Source organism: Oncorhynchus kisutch, linkage group LG4 (assembly GCF_002021735.2).
Source record: "Oncorhynchus kisutch isolate 150728-3 linkage group LG4, Okis_V2, whole genome shotgun sequence".
NCBI lineage: Eukaryota > Metazoa > Chordata > Actinopteri > Salmoniformes > Salmonidae > Oncorhynchus > Oncorhynchus kisutch.
In genome coordinates, this window is record NC_034177.2 from 32,908,169 (window position 1) to 32,928,981 (window position 20,813).

Here is a 20,813-nt window from a genome sequence, read left to right on the forward strand (position 1 = left end):
TAGTATTTGCTAGCATTGCCTTTTAAATGGTTTAACATGGGTCAAACACTTCAGGTAGCCTTCCACAAGCTTCCCACAATAAGTTGGGTGAATTTTGGCCCATTCCTCCTGACAGAGCTGGTGTAACTGAATCAGGTTTGCAGGTCTCCTTGCTCGCACAAGATTTTTCAGTTCTGCCCATACATTTTCTATAGGGTTGAGGTCAGGGCTTTGTGATGGCCACTCCAATACCTTGACTTTGTTGTCCTTAAGCCATTTTGCTACAAATTTTGAAGTATGTTTGGGATCATTGTCCATTTGGAAAACCCATTTGCGACTAAGCTTTAACTTCTGGAGATGTTGCTTCAATATAGCCACAATTTTCCGCCCTCATGATGCCATCTATTTTGTGAAGTGCACCAGTCCTTCCTGTAGCAAAGCACCCCCACAACATGATGCTGACACCCCCGTGCTTCACAGTTGGGATGGTGTTCTTTGGCTTGCAAGCCTCCCCCTTTTTCCTCCAAACATAATGATGCTCATTATGGCCAAACAGTTCTATTTTTGTTTTATCAGACCAGAGGACATTTCTCCAAAAAGTACGATCTTTGTCCCCATGTGCAGTCTGGCTTTTTTATGGCAGTTTTGGAGCAGTGGCTTCTTCCTTGCTGAGCGGCCTTTCAGGTTATGTCGATATAGGACTCGTTTTACTATGGATATAGATACTTTTGTACCTGTTTCCTCCAGCATCTTCACAAGGTCCTTTGCTGTTGTTCTGGGATGATTTGCACTTTTCGCACCAAAGTACATTCATCTCTAGGAGACAGAACGCGTCTTCTTCCTGAGCGGTATGACAGCTACGTGCTCCCATGGTGTTTACACTTGTGTACTATTGTTTGTACAGATGAACGTGGTACCTTCAGGCGTTTGGAAATTGCTCCCAAGGATGAACCAGACTTGTGGAGGTCTTGGCTGATTTGTTTTGATTTTCCCATGATGTCAAGCAAAGAGGCACTGATTTTGAAGGTAGGCCTTGAAATACATCCACAAGTACACTTCCAATTGAATCAAATTATGTCAATTAGCCTTCATTTTCTGGAATTTTCCAAGCTGTTTAAAGGCACAGTCAACTAGTGTATGTTAACTTCTGACCCACTGGAATTGTGATACAGTGATTTATTAGTGAAATAATCTGTCTGTAAACAACTGTTGGAAGAATTACTTGTGTCATGGACCAAGTAGATGTCCTATCCGACTTGCCAAACTATAGTTTGTTAACAAGAAATTTGTGGAGTGGTTGAAAAACAAGTTTTAATGACTCCAACCTAAGTCTATGTAAACTTCTGACTTCAACTGTATTTATTTATTCATGCAGGTCAAACAGCAGTATGTGAATAGATCCAGTAGACTAGAGTAGGGTTTACTTAATAGAGAGCTGAAGTACACTATGACACCATTCCAGGAATGGGGATAGTTGACCCATGATAGATCTTTCTCTGCTAACATGCAGAGTCAAATATCTTTATGGTCACGTTAGCATTCCTTGGGTACCAATCAGTGACCTAGGCCAATTACTTTCGGTGTGCTTCATTTAGCTTCACATACAGGGTAGGCAGGCTTTTGCACTTTTGGGACTATTCCATTTGTATCCCATCTGCAGCTGTTCTGTATGTGCTGCTACTGCACTGCCACAGACACATGACCATTTACCCACTTAAAGACCTAGAGACCAAACAAACAAATATGATATCATATTTGTTATGTCATGAAACATGATTTTCACCAAATTGTTTTTTAAAGCCTCACACAATTACTGGCACTGTCATTGTCATGCAAGTGTCACTACATGTGAATGTGTTGACACTCTTAACTCTGCTCTCCCTCACTCTCCCTCCTTCTGTCTCTGCTGCAGAGAGCAGGGAGTCAGGCTATGAGTCAGGTATTCTGGTGAGCAAGGCTGTAGACCTCAACATAGACAGAGTCAACCTCAAACCAGCGGGTGAGTGGACAGTACCGCCCCCCATCTCCTTAGCTGGGTGCTTAGTTGTTGTATTGGGTACTTCTGAATTAAACTGACAGCCTAGAGAATTAGATGAAACATCCATAGCTCCTTTTGTACAGGATTATTCAATAACATGTTTCTGAATATCCTTTTTGTTGTTTCAATGTCCTGTAGTGGTGGGAGTGAAACTAAACGTCTCTGCCTGGATGAACAGCTTCATGAACGCCACCATCAAAGTCAACGTAAGAGAAACACTTTCTTTAGTTTAGGATTTCTTATTCACATCCCATTATGTTTGCTAAACTTGTGACCATTCATTCATGATGTTGTGTGCTTTTATGGCTTTTACAGTGCAAGGATGAAATCTGTGGCTGTCTGAAGAATGATAAGGTACAATGGCCTATCTCACCCTTGGAAAATCTTTAGAAATGTTGATTATGTTCTATACTGACTGATGTTCTCTTTCTATCTGTCACTCTCTCTCTCTCTGCAGCATGTTGACTGTGTCATCTTGGATGATGGAGGCTTTCTGCTGATGTCCAATCAGGATGAGTATATCACACGGGTGTGTCTCTGTCATCTAATCAGATTGCTCTGTCACAGACATGTACATTTGTCGTACCAGAGAAGGGTCAACAGTCTGTCTGTTGGTCTGTCTGTCTGTCGGTCGGCAGGTTTCCCAGGCCTAGTTCTGGAATAAAAACATGGTAAATTTTTGGGACAGGGAAACTAGCCTTTATAAAATGTATTGACCTGATCTGTATTTAGCTAACTACTCTGACTAGCCAGATAATATTTTGTTGCCTGTTTCCACAGACATTTCCTTTGCGTCTCTAAAACTCTTTAATACCAATGTCATATCATGTTTGGCATGACAACAAACAAAATAGTTTTTAAAGCACAGATCTAAGCGATAATGGCTCCATAGCATCTACAGTATTCTGAAGTTAGTAGAACATCATAAACCCATAGTCCCAAAGCCAAGACACTCCTTTTGGAATGAGAACTGAAAGGTTTTTGTGGTTTGGCTGGCCACCAGATCTCTTCTCCTGCTCCTCTCTCCATCCCTACTTCATCTGATCTTTTTTTATTTTATTGTATTTAAACTTTATTTAACAGCGAAAGACCGTGGGTCTCTTTCGCAGATGAGCCCAGCATGAACACATCAATAAACAACAATGAGATTATTCATACAGTATCTACAGTATATATACAACAGTTACACAATACATGAAAGCAAACACGATAAGCAAAACACAATCGAATAAAACAAACACATTCTTCAGTAAAAAGGCCCTCTAACGTCTGCATGACTTGCCCTAGAGGCACCAACTCCACCTATTTTAAAGCAGATTTACCTAAATCGGTGTAGATTGACAGGATCTCCAGGGTTAGCCATTCCAGAGTCTTTGTCTTGTAACTTAACAATGAAGTAAGGTATGGCGGAAGTTTATGCAAGAGAGCTTTATTGACAAAAAATGTGCAATGCATCGATCTATAGCAGGGATGGGCAACTTTGATGGGTGTTGGGTCCACAAAAAAATCTGTTATTTTATCATAGGGGGCCACAGTAGCTCGCGGGTCTCGTGCCCACATCCATACACGCACATGTAGTCAGAGCCTTAGCCCTTTGGGGACCCAATGCAAAATATTGTTTCCCCCACCTTGCTATCAAACATTTTAGCGACCCCCTCCCCCTCTTGACAGCAGAGAGAAACAATTGTTTTAGAGTACATTTTCTGTAACTCTATATATTTTTCCATGGGGCATAGAGAACATGTAACAGTTGTAAAGAAAGTTTGCTACAAATCTATACATTTTGCCATGGGGGTGAGTGAGAGAAAATAGAGATTTTAAATTGTACACATTCTGCAATAGGGTGGGGAGAAATGTTTGCTGTTTTTATATGATATCAGAGTGAGAGTGACCAACAAAATGAATAGGGGCTCACCGGTCGGTAATTTGACCATAATTACTACACATTTGGATAGCTAGCCGCTAGACTAATTTACTGTACCAATAAAGAAATACAAAAAGTTGAGAACCCGACTGAGTCTTCTGCCCGCCTCACATTTTGCAATTTTATAACTAATTTCATGCAATTCTACAAATTATGCTTAGGGGAAATGTTTCAGTTTTACAGATTTACAGTGCCATCGGAAAGCATTCAGATCCCTTGACTTTTTCAAAATTTTGTTACATTACAGCCTTATTCAAAAATTTAGTGAATAAAAACATTTCTACACACAATAACCCATAATGATAATGCAAAAACAGGATTTTAGAAAAACAGAAATACCTTATTGACGTAAGTATTCAGACTCTTTGCTATGAGACTCGAAATTGAGCTCCAGTGCATCCTTTCCATTGATCATCCTTTAGATGTTCCTACAACTTGATTGGATTCCACCTGTGGTAAATTCAATTGATTGGACATGATTTGGAAAGACACACACCAGTCTATATAAGGACCCATAGTTGACAGTGCATGTCAGAGCAAACCCAAGTCATGAGGTAGAAGGAATTGTCTGTAGAGCTCCGAGACAGGATTATGTTTAGGCACATATCTGGGGAAAGGTACCAAAAAATGTTGGCACAGTGGCCTCAATCATTCTTAAATTTAATTTTTTTATTTTTATTTTACCTTTATTTAACCAGGCAAGTCAGTTAAGAACACATTCTTATTTTCAATGACGGCCTGGGAACAGTGGGTTAACTGCCTGTTCAGTGGCAGAACGACAGATTTGTACCTTGTCAGCTCGAGGGTTTGAACTCGCAACCTTCCGGTTACTAGTCCAACGCTCTAACCACTAGGCTACGCTGCCACATCCAAGATGTTTGGAACCTCCAAGACCCTTTCTGGAGCTGACCGCCCGGCCAAGCTGAGCAATCAGGGGAGAAAGGTCAGGGTCAGGGAGGTGACCAAGAACCAGATGGTCAGTCTGACAGAGCTCTCAAGTTCTTCGATAGAGATGGCAGAACCTTCCAGAAGGACAACCATCTCTGCAGCATTCCACCAATCAGGCCTTTATGGTAGAGTAACCAGAAGTTAGCCACTCTTCAGTGAAAGGCACATGACAGCCCACTTGGAGTTTGCCTAAAGGGACCTAAATACTTTCAGACAATGAGAAACATGATTCTCTGGTCTGACAAAACCAAGATTGGAGGATACCTGGCACCATCCCTACGGTGAAGGATGGTGGTGGCAGCATCATGCTGTGGGGATGTTTTTCAGCTGCAGGGACTGGGAGACTAGTCAGGATTGAGGGAAAGATGAACGGAGCAAAGTACAGAGAGATCCTTTATAAAAACCTGCTCCATAGTGCTCAGGACCTCAGACTGGGGCCAAAGTTCACCTTCCAAGAGGACAACGACCCTAAGCACACAGGCAAGACAACACAGGAGTGGCTTCGGGACAAGTCTCTGAGTGGCCCAACCAGAGCCCGGACTTGAACCCGATCAAAGATCTCTGATAGCTTTTCAGCGCTTTCAACGCTCCCCATCCAACCTGACAGAGCTTGAGAGGATCTGCAGAGAAGAATGGGAGAAACTCCCCAAATGCAGGTACCCAAGAAGACGCAATGCTGTAATCGCTGCCAAATGTGAGTAAATGGTCCGAAAACTTGTGTTAATGTGATATTTCTGTTTTTTATTTTTAATGTATTGGCAAACATTTCTAAAAAACCGTTTTGCTTTGTCATTATGGGTTATTTTGTAGCAGTCTCATGGTAGAATCTATTCAGGAGCAATTTGGTCCCAGACTTAACGCTCTAGTACAGTTTGCCATTCGGCAGCAGAGAGAACATTCTATGACTTGGGTGGCTGGAGTCTTTGACAATTTCATTTGACACCACCTGGTCTAGAGGTCCTGGATGGCAGTGAGTTCAACCCCAGTGATGTACTGGGCCATACATACTACTCTCTGTAGGGCCTTGCGGTTAGAAGCAGTTGTGATACCAAGCGGTGATGCAACCAGTCAAGATGTTCTCAATGGTGCAGCTGTAGTACTTGTTGATGATCTGAGGGCCCATGCCAAATATTTTTTGCCCTCTGAGGTGGAAGAGGCATTGTCGTGCCCTCTTCATTACTGTGTTGGTGTGTTTTGGATTATAATAGATCCTTAGCGAGTGGACACAGAGGCACTTGAGGTTATCTCCACAACAGCCCAATCGATGTGAATGTGTTGCCTACCCTTACCACCTGGGGGCGGCCCATCAGGAAGTCCAGGATCCAGTTGCAGAGGGAGGTGTTCAGTCCCAGGGACCTTAGCTTAGCTTTGGGCTCCTGAGTGGTGCAGCGGTCTAAGGCACTGCATCTCAATGCAAGTCCCTGGCTCGAAACCAGGCTGTAACATATCCGGCCGTGACTGGGAGTACTATAGGGTGGTGCACAATTGGCCCAGCGTCGTCTGGGTTTGGACAGGGTAGGCCCTCATTGTAAATAAGAATTTGTTCTTAACTGACTTGCCTAGTTAAATAAAGGTTACATTTTAAAAAATATATAAAAAGTAGTGATGAGCTTGGAGAGCACTATGGTGTTGAATGCTGAGCTGTGGTCTATGAACATTATTCTCACATAGGTGTTCCTTTTGTCCAGGTGGGAAAGGGCAGTGTGGAGTGCAATAGAGATTGTGTTATCTGTGGATCCGTTTGGGTGGTATGCCAGTAACAGTGGGTCCAATGTTTCTGGGATGATGGTGTTGATGTGAGCCATGACCAGCCTTTCAAAGCTCATACATTGAACACAGCTCTCTGTTCCCTGAACACAGATCGGTCAGTTCTTTGGGGAGGTGGACCCAGTCGTGATGATCAGTCTGGTCAACACATCTCTGTACTCCTTCAACAAGACCTACGACTACCAGTCAGTCTGCAACCCTGAGGGAGACTGCAAGGCTGCTGCAGGGCCACGATCTGTCTACGTGGTAAGACACACACAGCGCGCACACACAGCACATACCCACATGAATGCATTAATGCATGATCTTGCTTTGGTTACCTTTCATGCTACACATACTGTACGTGTATATTTTGTCCATATGTTATGAAGTGTGCACTCAGTGTTCTCCTCTCCCCTCTCCAGCCCACTATAGCAGACATGCTGAGTATAGGCTGGTGGGCCTCCACAGGTGCCTGGTGAGTTGACTGGCTGGATACTTTAACTACGGTTGTCTGCTGTTTGGACCAAGCGTAATGTGTTTGTCTCTGTAGGTCGATAATGCATCAGCTCTTCTACAGTCTCATATTCCCAAGGTTCCTAGAGGCAGGTCAGTTGTAGAGGATAATACAGTGCCTTGCAAAAGTATTCGGCCCCTTTGAACTTTGCGACCTTTTGCCACATTTCAGGCTTCAAACATAAAGATATAAAACTGTATTTTTTTGTGAAGAATCAATAATTTTGCACGCCCAATTTTTCAGTTTTTGATTTGTTAAAAAAGTTTGAAATATCCAATAAATGTCGTTCCACTTCATGATTGTATCCCACTTGTTGTGGATTCTTCACAAAAAATACAGTTTTATATCTTTATGTTTGAAGCCTGAAATGTGGCAAAAGGTCGCAAAGTTCAAGGGGGCTGAATACTCTCGCAAGGCACTGTATATTGGATGAAATATGTGTTTCCAAAACAGTGAATTTGTAGTTATAATGGTACAAGATGTTTGTTGTGGCTAAAATGGCTTTGGAAAGTATTCAGACCCCTTCACTTTCTCCACATTTTGTCATGTTACAGCCTGATTCTAAAATGTTTTAAAGAAAAAATTGTCCTCATCAATCTACACACAATACCCCATAATGACAAATCGAAAACAGGTTTTTAGACGTTTTTGCAAATGTATAAAACGTAATCAGATCCTTTGCTATGAGACTCGAAATTGAGCTCAGGTACACCCTGTTTCCGCTGATCATTCTCGAGATGTTTTTACAACTTCATTAGAGTCCACCTATGGTAAATTCAATTGAATGGACATGATTTGGAAAGGCACACACCTGTCTATATAAGGTCCTACAGTTGACAGTGCATGTCAGAGTAAAAACCTAGCCATGAGGTCAAATGAATTGTCCGTAGAGCTCCGAGACAGGATTGTGTTGAGGCACAGATCTGGGGTTAGGTACAAAATATATATGCAGCATTGAAGGTCCCCAAGAACCCAGTGGCTTCCATCATTCTTAAATGGAACAAGTTTGGAACCACCAAGACTATTCCTTGAGCTGGCTTGCCTGGCCAAACTGAGCAATCAGGGGAGAAGGGGCTTGGTCAGGGAGGTGACCAAGAACCCGATAGTCACTCTGACAGAGCTCCAGAGTTCGTCTTTGTAGATGGGAGAACCTTCCAGAAGGACAACCATCTTTGCAGCACTCCACCAATCAGGCCTTTATGGTAGAGTGGCCAGATGGAAGCCACTCTTCAGTAAAAGGCACGTGACAGCTTGCTTAGAGTTTGCCAAAAGGCACCTACAGGACTCTCAGACCATGAGAAATAAGATTCTCTGGTCTGACGAAACCAAGATTGAACTCTCTGGCCTGAATGCCAAGCATCATATCTGGAGGAAAGCAGGCACTGCTCATCACCTGGCCAATACCATCCCTATGGTGACGCATGGTGGTGGCAGGATCTTGCTGTGGGGATCTTAATCAGCAGCAGGGACTGGGAAACTAGTCATGCTCGAGGGAAAGACGAACAAAGCAAAGTACAGAGAGATCCTTGATGAAAACCTGCTCCAGAGTGCTCAGGACCTTAGACTGGGACGAAGGTTCACCTTCCAACAGGACAACGACCCAAAGCACACAGACAAGGTGATGCAGGAGAGGCTTCGGGACAAATCTCTGAATGTCCTTGAGTGGCCCAGCCCAGATTTAAACCAGATCAAACATCTCTGGAGAGACCTCAAAATAGCTGTGCAGCGACGCTCCCATCCAACCTGATAGAGCTTGAGAGGATCTGCAGAGAAGAATGGGAGAAACTCACCAGATACAGGTGTGCCAAGCTTGTAGAGTCATACCTAAGAAGACTTGAGGCTGTAATTTCTGCCAAAGGTGCTTGAACAAAGTACTGAGTAAAGGGTCTGAATACTTATGTAAATGTGGTATTTCAGTTTATTTAATTTTTAACAAAATTGCACAAAAATCTAAAAACCTGTTTTTGCTTCTTCATTGTGGGGTATTGTGTGTATATTGATGAGGGTACTATTTTAGTAAATCAATTTTAGAATAAGACTAACGTAACAAAATGTGGAAAAAGTGAAGGGGCTTTGGACTATTTATTTGGAGGAGATGTAAGCACAGATGTTTTTGTGTTGTGTTTTTGGTTGTGTGTGGTAACAGTTATGTAGTCTCTCTCTCTAGTGGACTCAGATGATGACATGTCTGCTAACATGTTTAAGGAGAGTTGTATCACAGAGCAGACTCAGTATTTCTTTGACAACGAAGAGAGATCCTACTCGGGAGTCCTCGACTGTGGAAACTGCTCCAGGTGTGTGTGTGTGTGTGTGTGTGTGTGTGTGTGTGTGTGTGTGTGTGTGTGTGTGTGTGTGTGTGTGTGTGTGTGTGTGTGTGTGTGTGTGTGATATAAGGGTCGATTCCAATTTCCTCTTTCCTGGATAATAGCTTGTTGTGGGCAATAATATTTTAAATGTGAATATGCAGTATATGTGATATTTTATACAACGGGTGCGTCTCATCCTGAATGCTGATTGGTTAAAACTGCATTCCAGACTGTGTTTATTCCACAAGTTACCACTAAGACGCTTTAATGCCTATTTACTCTGTTCCATCTAACTGCGCAATCCACTGTCTCATCGGCCCAGCCAGACAATTATATAAACTTGATCTCCACTATAAAAAGCATCTACACTTTATCTCACATTTCTTTTTGACTAACTTTTAGTTTTCGACAGCGAAGATTTCTGTAAACCTTGATTTCTGTCTCTCTGAAATTTGCAACATTGTTTCAATATACAAATTCGATCTACAGTTGTTTAAAAAAAAAATGTCTAACTAGGCAAGTCAGTTAAGAACAAATTCTTATTTCCAATGTCGGCCTACCAGGGAACAGTGGGTTAACTGCCTTGTTCAGGGGCAGATCGACAGATTTTTACCTTGTCAGCTCGGGGATTCAATCCAGAAGCCTTTTGGTTACTGGCCCAACGCTCTAACCGCTAGGCTATAATGAACATGTCTGGAATTGGGATGAGACAGACAGGCAGCTTTTCTCAGCCAGCCGAGATCATGAATCAGCATAATTTTTATGGATATATACAAAGAAAGATCAATAGAAAACAGGTCAAATGCAACAAAGTGCAGCTAGTTTGCAGTCTTTCCTGCTTCAGTTTGAAGTGATTGTGTTAGCTGTGTTGTTGGATAGCTCTGAACAACATTGTCCTGATGAGAGAGCACATTTTCTTTGCCAGGTGAAATTGTGCATCATTAGCTCATTGTTATGGATGTATCCAAATAAATGTCACTAGAAAACAGCTTAAACAAATGCAAATGAAGCTACTTTGTTGTTATTCTGGCTGCACTGTTTGACGGGACTGTAAATTAGCTATTTGTTGGCTAGCTATCAAGTAAGGGATGATAACGTTGCAAGCCAGTATGGCGATAGAACATTTATAATGAACGACTGGATCACATCCATAGATACAGAACAAAATGACTTAACCACTGGGTAACGTCTCTGGCATCGGAACCGATAGACCGAACGACCAGCCGGCTTTGGTAGCAACCCTAGATTTGTGTCAGGAGTATATCTTGTGGATGAAATAGTATGAATAAATTCATTAAAATAACGTTTTAATAAAAAATACTATACCAGTCAAAAGTTTGGACACACCTACTCATTCCATGGTTTTTCTTTGTTTTACTATTTTCTACATTGTAGAATAATAGTGAAGACCTCAAAACTATGAAATAACACATGAAATCATGTAGTATCCAAAAAAGTGTATTTGAGATTCTTTAAAGTAGCCCCCCTTTGCCTTGATGACAGTTGTGCACAATTGTGGCATTCTCTCAACAGCTTCATGAGGTAGTCATCTGGAATGCATTTCAATTAACAGTTGTTAAAAGTTAATTTGTGGAATTTCTTTCCTTCTTAATGCATTTCAGCCAATCAGTTGTGTTGTGACAAGGTAGGGGTGGTATACAGAAGATAGCCCTATTTGGTAAAAGACCAAGTCCATTTTATGGCAAGAACAGCTCCAATAAGCAAAGAGAAATGACAGTCCGTCATTACTTTAAGACATGAAAGTCAGCCAATACGGAAAACTTTAAGATCTTTTAAAGTTTCTTTAAGTGCAGTCGCAAAAAGCGCTATGATGAAACTGGCTCTCATGAGAATGGAATGGAAGACCCAGAGTTACCTCTGCTGCAGAGGATAAGTTCATGAGCGTTCCCAGCCTCAGATTGCAGCCCAAATAAATGCTTCAAGTAACAGACACATCTCAACATCAACTGTTCAAAGTAGACTGCGTGAATCAGGTCTTCCTGTTAATTGAAATGCATTCCAGGTGACTACCTCATGAAGCTGGTTGAGAGAATGCCAAGAGTGTGCAAAGCTGTCATCAAGGCAAAGGGTGGCTACTTTGAAGAATCTCAAATATGAAATATGTTTAGATTTGTTTAAAACTTTTTTGGTTGCTACATGATTCCATATGTGTTATTTCAATGTGTTGATGACTTCACTATTATTCTACAATGTAGAAAATATTCTAAATAAAGAAAAACCCTTGAATGAGTAGGTGTGTCCAAACTTTTGACTGCTACTGTAGGTCCCTAAGGTTATCTAACAGGACAAAGCATGAATAAAGATATGTGTACTAGACCAGAGGTCTAGAAGCCTAGCGAATGAGAATTGATCATACAAAGGCATTTAATTTAATTTAAATTATAGCATCTGAAGAAGTAACCTTTCACCCCAAAACCAACCACCATTGACCAATCAAATGATATCAGTAACTTCAATACTCCCAGGCCCAATCTCCACAGGGTGTCACAGCATTTAAATGTTTGTGTTGGGGGATGAGACCAATGTAAATAAGACAGAATTCCTGAGAAGATCATAAAATCTTTTTGCATAGAGTAATTCAGAGTTCACCCTATACAGATACAACTAACCCCCTAGATTATGTACATACATGTAGATAACATCAAAGTTATCCTCAGTGAACAAGTTTCAGATAGATACCATACATGGATACTATACTATTCTTATATCACATTTAATATTCATTGCTCTGAATACTGTAACAGAGATATTTACATGTTGACCTTTCAGAGAGGGAAGGGTTGACTAGTCTTTGGGCATTGTCCTTTGTTCCTGCACCATTTGCCATGCAGGTGTCAGAGAGCATATAAAATTAGGGCCGAGCCTACAAGCTCATCCCGATATGTCATCCTCTGGTGGGGTAGCTCCGGAATGAGGTCAGTTTCCTGCCCTCCTCTGTGTTTTCCTGCTCTTTCCAGGCAGCTGCTGCCGGCTTGGCTCTGATCAGATGCACGTTACCTTGATCTGTTAGGAGCTGGACACAGAGGGAAGCACTGTTTACTGAGTGCTCTCTCCCGTTTACCCCTGTTTATGTACTGCAACTCACACATGATGTGGGGGTTGAATGTAGGTAGAAATGCAGTGGGTATATGAGCCACATGTGCCTGACTTTCTTTCTCTTCAACATTAACAACTAAAGACACTTAAACTTTGAGTGCCATAAAGAAAGAGCCATTCTACAGACGGCGAGTGTTGCTCCATTGCCCTGTAGTATGTGTGTGATTTAGTATTGTCTCTGTGTATGTCTGAACCAGATTTTTATCACCACGGTAAGCACATGTGTGTGATGATGCGAGTGGCAGGAACGGACAGCTTTTTTAATATGGCTAGGTTCCGCTAGCGGCACCCCTCGACAACATTCCGCTGAAAACGCAGCGCGCGAAATTCATTTTTTAATTTTTTATATGTAACTTTCACACATTAACAAGTGCAATACACCAAATGAAAGATAAACTTATTGTTAATCTACACATCGTGTCTGATTTCAAAAAGGCTTTACAGCGAAAGCACAACATATGTTAGGTCAGAGCCAAGTCACAACACACACAGCCATTTTTCCAGCCAAAGGGAGCAGTCACAAAAAGCAGAAATATTGATAAAATTAATCACTAACCTTCATCAGATGACACTCATAGGACATCATGTTACACAATACATGTCTGTTTTGTTCGATAAAGTGCATATTTATATCCAAAAATCTCAGTTTACATTGGCGCGTTACTTTCAATAATGTTTTGCTTCCAAAACATCTGGTGATTTTGCAGAGAGCCACATAAATTTCCAGAAATAATCATAATAAACATTGATAAAAGATACAAGTGTTATTCACAGAATTAAAGATGGACTTCTTCTTAATGCAGCCGCTGTGTCAGATTTTTTAAAAACTTCACGGAAAAAGCACACCATGCAATAAGTGACACCAGCTAGCATTTCGCAAGCATTTGGCCTCCCTTGATAATTCCGATAACCAATCAGTGTTGATCTGAGCTGAGTGAGCTCAACTGTGAATGGTCCTGGCACAGCAAAACATATGTAATGTCAAGGAAGGCCATTTTGGATTTGACTTCCTACCAATCAAATCACACCAAAGAAAAATGTAATTGTTAGCTTATGGTGTGTGTCGTTGTCCTTCAGTAGCTAGCTATGGATAGAGATGGGGATGAAGAGTTTCTAGTTTAAAACGATTTTGTAGCAGCTGAAAATCAAGGAGAATGGGAGGAGGCCAATTCCAAAATAGGGTATGGTGCAGGGGAGATGAGCATGGGGTGGAACCTAATCTTTTAACACTGAAAATTACAATAGGACCGACTGGCTAGCTGGGAGTGCTAGGCTAAAGAAGCTGTTTTTCTGGCCATGCCTTCTATTAGACAAAAGTACATATTTGCTCAACAACCATTGGGACACCACTGTTTTTTCTTATCTTGCAAACCTGGGCAGGTCCCTTGACCGACATAGAAAGAAAAAAAACACATTATGGCAAACCTAAAACTTAATCTCTTTGGTTGAGTTCGGATCAACAAGACTTTCGACCAGGCTGCAGTGATCCATGTCCAGAGGCACAATGAATGGGTGAAGAAAAACAGAGACATTTTAGTAATGACATTATTACAACTTGAGCAAACCAGCTGTGAAATTAACTTTGCCAACTAAATTTAACTTGCATTTGCCTATGCTGTGTAGGTCACGTAACTATTTGTTAATTGCAATATTTTCTTTGTACACTTAAACATAAGATGTTGCTCTCCGGTTTTAACTGTGATGAAACACAAATGTACAGTGCCTTCAGAAAGTATTCACACCCCTTGACTTTTTCCACGTTTGCCCGACCACCTCGATTCTGTCTTATGTTGCAAAATGTGTAATTGTGTTTTTACATTGTAAAGACTCAGAGCTACAAAAAGGTATATCATAAACTGCAGTTGAGGAACAATGGGAAAGTAATTCTGCTTTGAAAGATGATAAACTTGTAACCCCACTTTTGAGAAAATGTAGTTGTAGTTAGCACAAGTAGTTAGCAAAACAATGAACCATAATCCCAACAAATACAGTTCAAACGGATTGTCAAAGCTAGCCACCATGCATGAAATGCTGTAGTATGAATCTTCAGGTAGATGAAGCTAACCAACTAGGTTCAATGCTAGCTAGCTAGCTAGCTAACATTACATCAAATCAAATTGTATTGGTCACGTAGACGTGTTTAGCAGATGTTATTGCGGATGTTTTGAAATGATTGTGTTTCTAGATCCAACAGTGCAGTAATATCAAACAAGTATTATCTAACAATTTCACAACAATACACACACATCTGAAGTAATGGAATGGAATTAAGAATATATAACTATTTGGACAAGCAATGTCAGAGTGGCATAGACTAAGATACAGTAGAATAGAATACAGTATATACAGTGGGGAGAAAAATTATTTGATACACTGCTGATTTTGCAGGTTTTCCTACTTACAAAGCATGTAGAGATCTGTAATGTTTTATCATAGGTACACTTCAACTGTGAGAGGCGGAATCTAAAACAAAAATCCAAAAAATCACATTGTATGATTTTTAAGTAATTAATTAGCATTTTATTGCATGACATAAGTATTTGATACATCAGAAAAGCAGAACTTAATATTTGGTACAGAAACCTTTGTTTGCAGTTACAAAGATCATACGTTTCCTGTAGTTCTTGACCAGTGTTGCACACACTGCAGCAGGGATTTTGGCCCACTCCTCCATACAGACCTTCTCCAGATCCTTCAGGTTTCGGGGCTGTCGCTGGGCAATACAGACTTTCAGTTCCCTCCAAAGATTTTTTATTGGGTTCAGGTCTGGAGAAAGGCTAGGCCACTCCAGGACCTTGAGATGCTTCTTACGGAGCCACTCCTTAGTTGCCCTGGCTGTGTGTTTCGAGTCGTTGTCATGCTGGAAGACCCAGCCACGACCCATCTTCAATGCTCTTACTGAGGGAAGGAGGTTGTTGGCCAAGATCTCACGATACATGGCCCCATCCATCCTCCCCTCAATACGGTGCAGTCGTCCTGTCCCCTTTGCAGAAAAGCATTCCCAAAGAATGATGTTTCCACCTCCATGCTCCATGCTTCACGGTTGGGATGGTGTTCTTGGGGTTGTACTCATCCTTCTTCCTCCAAACACGGCGAATGGAGTTTAGAACAAAAAGCTCTATTTTTGTCTCATCAGACCACATGACCTACTCCCATTCCTCCTCTGCCAATGACCTTCTGGATGATCCAAACGTCAGACGGGCCTGGACATGCGCTGGCTTGAGCAGGGGGACATTGCGTGCGCTGCAGGATTTTAATCCATGACGGCGTAGTGTGTTAATAATGGTTATCTTTGAGACTGTGGTCCCAGCTCTCTTCAGGTCATTGACCAGGTCCTGCCGTGTAGTTCTGGGCTCATCCCTCACCTTCCTCATGATCATTGATGCCCCACGAGGTGAGTTCTTGCATGGAGCCCCAGACCGAGGGCGCATCTTGAACTTCTTCCATTTTCTAATAATTGGGCCAACAGTTGTTGCCTTCTCACCAAGCTGCTTGCCTATTGTCCTGTAGCCCATCCCAGCCTTGTGCAGGTCTACAATTTTATCACTGATGTCCTTACACAGCTCTCTGGTCTTGGCCATTGTGGAGAGGTTGGAGTCTGTTTGATTGAGTGTGTGGACAGGTTTCTTTTATACAGGTAACGAGTTCAAACAGGTGCAGTTAATACAGGTAATGAGTGGAGAACAGGAGGGCTTCTTAAAGAAAAACTAACAGGTCTGTGAGAGCCAGAATTCTTATTGGTTGGTAGGTGATCAAATACTTGAAAATTAATTACTTAAAAATCATACAATGTGATTTTCTGGGTTTTTGTTTTAGATTCCGTCTCTCACAGTTGAAGTGTACCTATGATAAAAATTACAGACCTCTACATGCTTTGTAGGAAAAGTAGGAAAACCTGCAAAATTGGCAGTGTATCTAATACTTGTTCTCCCCACTGTATATATGATATGAAAAAAGCAAACTATGTCAACATTATTAAAGTGACTAGTGTTCCATTATTAAAGTGGCCAATGATTTCAAGTCTATGTATATAGGGCAGCAGCCTATAATGTGTAAGTGACGGCTGTTTAACAGTCTGATGGCTTTGAGATAGAAGCTGTTTTTCAGCCTCTTGGTCCCAGCTTTGATGCACCTGTACTGACCTTGACTTCTGGATGATAGCGGGGTGAACAGGCAGTGGCTCGGGTGGTTGTTGCCCTTGATTTTCTTTTTGGCCTTCCTGTGACATCGGGTGCTGTAGGTGTCCTGGAGGGCAGGTAATTTACCCCCTGTGATGCGTTGGGCAGACGGCACCACACTCTGGAGAGTGGGTGGTGCAGTTGCCGTACCAGGCGGTGATACAGCCTCCTGAGGTTGGTGTTCCCTCTGCTGTTTCCTGAAGTCCACAATCAGCTCCTTTGTTTTGTTGACGTTGAGTGAGAGGTTATTTTGCTGGCACCACACTCCCAGGGCCCTCCCTGTAGGCTGTCTCGTCATTGTTGGTAATCAGGCCTACTACTGTTGTGTCGTCTGCAAACTTGATGATTGAGTTGGAGGCATGTGTGGCCACACAGTCATGGGTGAAAAGGGAGTACAGGAGGGGGCAGAGCAGGCACCCTTGTGGGGGATTAGCGAAGTGGAGGTGTTGTTTGCTACTTTCAACACCTGGGGGCAAGTCCAGGACCCAGTTTCATAAGGCGGGATTCAGAGCCAGGGCCTCAAGCTTATTGATGAGCTTGGAGGGTACTATGGTGTTGAATGCTGAGCTAATGTAAATGAACAGCATTATTACATAAGTATTCCTCTTGTACAGATGGGATAAGACAGTGTGCAGTGTGATGGCGATTGCATCATCTGTGGATCTATTGGGGCGTTCAGCAAATTTAAGTGGGTCTAGGCTATCAGGTAATGTAGAAGTGATATGATCCTTGACTAGTCTCTCAAAGCACTTCATGATGACAAGTGACTGCTACGGGGCGATAATCATTTAGTTCAGTTACCTTTGCTTTCCTGGGTAAGGGAACAATGGTGGCAATCTTGAAGCATGTGGGGACAGCAGACTAGGATAAGGAGAGATTGAATATGTCCGTAAGCACTCCAGTCAGCTGGTCTGCGCATGCTCTGAAGATGAGGCTAGGAGTTGGCCGGCAGCCTTGGGACATCAGTGTCCGTGACGTGGCTGGTTTTCCCTATGTAGTCCGTGATTGTCTATATGACCCTGCCACATACATCTCCTGTCTGAGCTAAACTTAGTCACCGTATCCGTGTATTCGTCAATGTTATTGTCAGAGGCTACCCGGGACATATCCCAGTCCGCGTGATCAAAACAATCTTAAAGTGTCAATTCTGATTGGGTAGACCAACATTGAATAGTCCTTAGCACGGGTACTTCCTGTTTGAGTTTCTGCCTATAGGAAGGGAGAAGCAAAATGGAGTTGTGATCAGATTTGCAGAAGGGAGGGCAGGGAGTGCCTTGTAGGCATGCCGGAAGTTGGAGTAGCAGTTGTCAACTGTTGTAGCAGCGCGAGTTCTTCAGCCAATGTGTTGACAGAACATTGGTAGCATTTTCCTCAAATTTGCTTTGTTAAAATTCCCAGCTACAATAAATGTTGCCTCAGGATATGTGGTTTACAGGTTGCATAAAGTCCAGTGAAGTTCTTTGAAGTCCGTCGTGGTATCAGCTTGAGGGGGAATATACACAGCTATGACTATAACTGAATATAATTCTCTTGGGAGGTAATACGGTCAGCATTTGATTATGAGGTATTCTAGGTTGGGTGAACAAAAGGACTTGAGTTCCTGTATGTTATCACAATAACACCAACTGGCTGTACAGACTCAGACAGTATATCCCGAGAAACAGAGTATGTTACAATCCCTGATATCTCTCTGGAAGGAAATCCTTGCCATGAGCTCGTAAACTTTATTATCCAGAGGCTGAACATTAACGAGTAATATACTCGGTGGGTGGTGTACCTCTTCCCCGCCGGCGATGTTTTGGATCAGCCTCTGGAATCAGTTCAATTACATTGGGGGGTAAGAACAAAGGATCAGATTTGGGAAAGTCTTATTCCTGTTTGTAATCCTAATAATGCTGGTGAGTTACCACCTCTCTGATATCCAAAAGTTATTCCTGGCTATATGTAATAACACAAAACATTTTCTGGGCTAATACTGTAAGAAATACACACAAAAGAAATCTGCAAATTTGCTTAGGGCCTAGATGCACGGCTGCCATTTCTATTGGCGCCATTTTCTGTGATTAGGCTATAACTGGCAATACAATGCAAATACATTTCTGAGAAACCAATAATATTACTACACAGATCACACATAACATTAGCTAGCGAGCCAGCAAGCTGACATTCACTAGCTAGCTAACAGTACATTTGAACTTGCAATGAAAACAACTTCCTGACAAAATTTGACATGTATAATACCTGAAAATGTAGCTAGACTCTTACCCGTATACTCAGATGAATGCTTCACGGCAGACTGCAACCACTTTCACTGAGTAAGATGTCCTGGGTTGTTTTCGTTTTGATTGTAGCGTAAAAATTATCAATTTAATCCATTTTGAATTCTGTCTGTAGCACAACAAAATGTGGAATTAGAGGGGTATGAGGGGTATGAATATTTTCTAAATGCACTGTATGTTGTTGAATTTACTCTGCCAATCTGTGACACCTGTATTTTAGAACATTGTCTGTGATATGGCATTATCGGCCTCATATCGGCTATCACAGTGTCTTAGAAATGCATTTTTAACATAGCAAACAACACAATTGTTAAAACATACGTTGGAAAGAAATACATATCAGTTTGGCTTCCCCATTGATTTTGCCCACGCACCGCTACTGGGGAAGTGTTCTCTCATGTGTGTAATATTTAGATGGTTAGCATTCCTCTCCTCTCATCCTTTTAGTATGTACAGTATAATGTTGAGTAGCTTACTACGGTGTGTGTGTGTTTGTTTCAGGATGTATCGAGCTGAGAAGCTGCCCAACACTAACCTGGTGTTTCTGATCACTGATGCCAAGACCACCTGTCTGTCCTGTGACCCCAGACCACTACGACAGGCAGAGCAACCATGTTTCCTTCCACACACACCCACACACATCATATTGCAATCATTTTCTAGTCAGTATTACTGCTTGATTAAAACTTTTATTCTCATAGTATAAATTAATATGGAGCTGTGTATCTGAGTGGAACATCTGGAACCCATGTTGGGATCACTTTCAATCAGTGTAAAGTGTAAGTGTGTGTGTGCATGTCTATGAGATATATGTGTTTGGGGCTTTAGATTCCTGCTGATGTAAAGTGTCATCATCCCAGGTCAGAGAGGGTTCAAACAAAAGGCCAGTAGTTTACAGCTCAGTTTGAGGACAAACACACACACTCATCCACACACACACACACACACACACACACACACACACACACACACACACACACACACACACACACACACACACACACACACTCATCCACACACTCATCCACACACACACAGCATACATTTAAAACATACACACTACACTCTATTGCACACAACTAAGAGGCTGTCCAATCACAGTGTCATGTTCAATCATAGGGGTGATATTTATAATGGAATTGTTAAAGTGTAACACTCTTCCACAGACAGGGTGATACACAGGTTAGTGTTTTTTCATTATAAATCTTGTTCTGGAGGCAGCTCTGCAGAGTGTTCACTAGCTGGCACTACTACAATGTCATACAATCTGATTTTAAACCTAACACTACTCTCAACCCTAACCTTAACCACATTGCTAACCCTAATGCCTAACCTTAAATTAAGATCAAAGCAATTTTTTCCCCCATACATTTTTACAAAAGAGACTATTTTGACTTTGCATCCGGCCCATCTAGTGGAAATCACTCAGTTCTGCCTCCAGGACAAGACTCCCAATAAACATCAACCTGCCAGTGATACATATGAGCTTGTAAGGGAGTGTGTTAAATATGTGATTTGGAGATGTATGTTTGACCAAGATACGTCTGTATTTAAGATCAGAGTGCGTGTGTATATTTTTGAGGTTTGTGTTGCAGATTTGTTTGTGCGTTAGTATTTCCTTAGTGTGTGCGTGTGCAGCCCAAGGTCCAGATCGCTGTGAGCTAGCTCAGAACCCCAGGTACAGGAAAGGACCTGACGTGTGTTTCGATAACCACGTAGACGTAAGTCAAAAATGTGCGCGCACACATTTTTGTTCTTCTCTATCTCTCTCTCCCTCTTGA

The 20,813-nt window shown here is 41.9% G+C and overlaps 1 pseudogene; it reads left to right on the plus strand.

Annotated features, from left to right (window-relative positions):
- The window catches only part of LOC109888855 (voltage-dependent calcium channel subunit alpha-2/delta-1-like), a 101,547-nt pseudogene that overhangs the window by 79,202 nt on the left and 1,532 nt on the right, over positions 1–20,813 (plus strand).